Genomic DNA, 3,684 nt, shown 5'->3' with positions numbered 1-3,684 from the left:
TCTAGACTGCCAGATTGAGGGACTCAGATAGCCCTGCCTCCTCACACAGACTTTCTGGTTGAATGGGGCCACTTGAGCCCCTCCCTGGCAGCTTTGTCCAGAGGTAGGGAGCAGATCTTCAACCCTTGTTAATAGCATTTTTCATCTTGATGGCAAGTTCACCACCCAAGCCAAACATGCCCAGCCTCACTCCCCCACCCACAACTGCTGTGGTGGAAAGTAAGGGCACACTTGGAAGTCCCAGGGTTCATCCAACCACTGGGGGCATGAGAGTGCTTTTCTTGAGGGACTAGACCTGGTCACATGACCCCCCAAAAAAGCATTGCAGCTTGTTCCTTCTGGCAAGCACCACCTACCAACAGTGAAGTCAATTTGTACATCTTTTTACTGCATTTACTGACTCATCATATGGGCTGTAATTGATGCTCACCTCCAAGCACCACCTACTGGTTCAGAGAATAAACTGGGCATGTCATTCTCTAAACAAAAGAAAATCCAAAAGTAAGAAGCAATATCTGCTCCAGATGAGAAGGAATATGAGACAGAACTCCAGAAATATGAAGAATCAAAGCAAAAGGACACCCCCAAAAGGGGACACCACATCTCTGGCAATGGGTAACAACCAAAACCAGAATATTGAAATGACACATAAAGAATTTTGAACGTGGATTATAAGGAAGCTCAACGAAATACAAGATAACAAGGAAACCCAACACAAAGAAAGGACCAAAACAATGCAAAAAATGAATAAAAAAAAACACCAAAGAGACTGAAATATTAAAGAAAAAAATCAAACACAATTTCTGGAAATGAAAAAATCATTCAAGGAATTACAAAACACAGTGGAAGACCTTAAGAATAGGTTAGATCAGGCAGAGGAAAGATTCTCAGTACTTGAAGACAACACTTTTTAATTGAACAATTCAGTCAAGAGATGGAGCAGATAAGCAAGAGGAACAAGCAAAGCCTACAAGAAATATGGGATTCTGTAAAAGGCCTAACATAAGAGTCATAGGAGTCCTTGGGGAGAAAGCCAAAGTAGCTGACTAGAGAAAAAGCTTGCTGGACCATCCCAGCAGAACAGTTGAGGATTGGACTGAGAGCAGAGAGTGATTACCGCTTGGAAGTAGACTTCAGGGATAGATACCACTGGAGTCCAGGAACACCACCAAGAAGAACTGAGTTACTGAGAGAGGAAGATAGAAGGGAGTTATTGGCATGTCCTGGAGCCCAGGGAAATGGTAAGGGTTTTCTTTTCCCCTCCCCCACCCAGAGGCCTCAGGGCAGCAATGAGATGCAGGGTTCTCATCCAATAGGGGAGTGCCAGAAGAGACAAGGGAGTTGGCATCTCTGCATGCAGATGCCATCTCCTCTGCACTCCCCGACTCCTGGCATCACAGGAAGTAATTTTGGCTCAAGCAACTCCTAGCCATGAGGCTGCACCCACACCATAGTAACCACCAAAGCACCTTGTACTGAGTGACTTGGTTCCACACAACAACACACTCCCAGCTGAGCCTGCCTTGAGCCAGAGAAGCACACTCCCAGACCCCATTCCAAGCTCAGCCTGCCTGGGTCAGCAGAGCTGCCACCAGGGCTCAGAGAGGCAGACAGACAGGTGCCACTCCAAACTTCAGAGTGGTGCAGGAAGTCCACAGCCCCTTCCCCAAACCATAGCAGCCCTGGAGTTCTCTGTGCTCAGTAACATGCTTCAGTGCCAGGGGCACTTTTCCACCCACAGCCCTCAGTTTGTGATCTTGCTGCCTACAGGTGCTTGGTGTGTTCAGCTGCTAATTGTGCAGACAGAAGGGCAGGGGCCATGGGGGAGAGATCCAGTTCTAAGTTCAGGTGGCAAGTGAGAACCCATGCCCATTGGGAGGGTGTGGAGGAGCACAAGAGAGCAGGGTTCTATGGGTGAGCCCCATGCCCCCTTCCCCACTGAGAAGTGCCATATTGGAGTTGGCTGTGCCTTTGGGATGCAATTTGCATAAGTACTAGTTCCTATGGAAACCAAATGCCTTGAGTGCCACAGGCTGAATCAGAGCAACCGTCCCTATTGCCACTCACTTTAATAGAGAGTTAAGCTTGAACCAAAATTTCCTTTAGCTGCCATTATTCTCCCAGTGGGAGCATCACTTTAGTGGTGACTTTGGGGGGTAGAGAGGCCCACCCACCTTGCGTTGGGGTCTAGTGGCACAAAAGCAGTGTACAATTGGAGATCCCCCTATCTATCAGTGATGTGCAGAGACACATGCCAACAGGCCAGATACACAAACTGTGGGGAAGCTTGAGAGCCCACCTTGGGTGGAGAGGAAACAAAAGCAGACCGATCAGAGGGAAAAGTGACCAGGTTTGTAGATAAGAATGGAAAATCTGGCCAGAGGCCTCAGCAATCACATGAGTAGGCACCTGCCATCAGGAGCAGCCCTCTAATCTTCCAGAGACAACTCTCAACTCTGTATCAGTGGCACCCCTAATGGCCAGATAAGCAAACTCTGAGCCCCATGGAAGCCCACACAACCAGGCTATTGCACCCCAGCTGTGATCCATCTTGCTCCTCCCCCTACTTAAGGAGGGAGCAGGGTCCAAGCAACACCTGGAAGCTAACGGCCCCTCCAAAAGCTTAAGGCATTCGTATACCCCACCTAGTGGACCAGAGCCTACCATGGGCACAAAGGATTACTTCAGTAACTGGCTCCTCCACACAAACTAAAAGCAATGACAGCAGGAACAACCCCATAGCTAAACACAGTTCCTTCCGTCTCAAGCTAGTAAGGAGCAGTGGATTCGGACCCACAAGTACAGTCCACAAGCTTGAATCTTAAGCTGGGGGACCGAACTCCCTACATTCCATTGGGAAGAGGTGAAGAGGTGATAGCTAACACTATCCTAGGGCTGATGCTAACCATAACCCTAACCCTAACACTATCCTAGGGTTGATGCTAACCCTAACCCTAACACTATCCTAGGGCTGATGCTAACCCTAACCCTCACCCTAACACTATCCTAGGTCTGATGCTAACCCTAGCCCTAACACTATCCTAAGGCTGATGCTAACCCTAACCCTAACACTATCCTAGGCCTGATGATAACCCTAAGCCTAACCCAAACACTGTCCTAGGGCTGATGCTAACCCTCACCCTAACCCTAACACTATCCTTGGTCTGATGTTAACCCTAACCCTAACACTATCCTATGGCTGATGCTAACCCTAACACTAACACTAACACTGTCCTAGGGCTGATGCTATCCCTAACCCTAACACTATCCTAGGGCTGATGCTAGCCCTAACCCTAACCCTAACACTATCCTAAGGCCGATGCTAACCCTAACCGTAACACTATCCTAGGCCTGATGCTAACCCTAACCCTAACCCTAACACTATACTAGGGCTGATGCTAACCCTAACCCTAACACTATCCTAGGTCTGATGCTAACACTAACCCTAACACTAACACTATCCTAGGGCTGATGCTAACCCTCACCCTAACACTATATTAGGGCTGATGCTAACCCTAACCCTAACACTAACACTATCCTAGGGCTGCTGCTAACCCTAACCTTAACCCTAACACTACCCTAGGGCTGATGCTAACCCTAACGCTAAAGCTCTCCTAGGGCTGATGCTAACCCTAACACTAACAATAACACTATCCTAGGGCTGATGCTAACCCTAACCTTAAC

This window comes from Lemur catta, unplaced genomic scaffold, assembly GCF_020740605.2.
Source record: "Lemur catta isolate mLemCat1 unplaced genomic scaffold, mLemCat1.pri scaffold_63_ctg1, whole genome shotgun sequence".
NCBI lineage: Eukaryota > Metazoa > Chordata > Mammalia > Primates > Lemuridae > Lemur > Lemur catta.
This window is presented reverse-complemented; position numbering follows the sequence as displayed.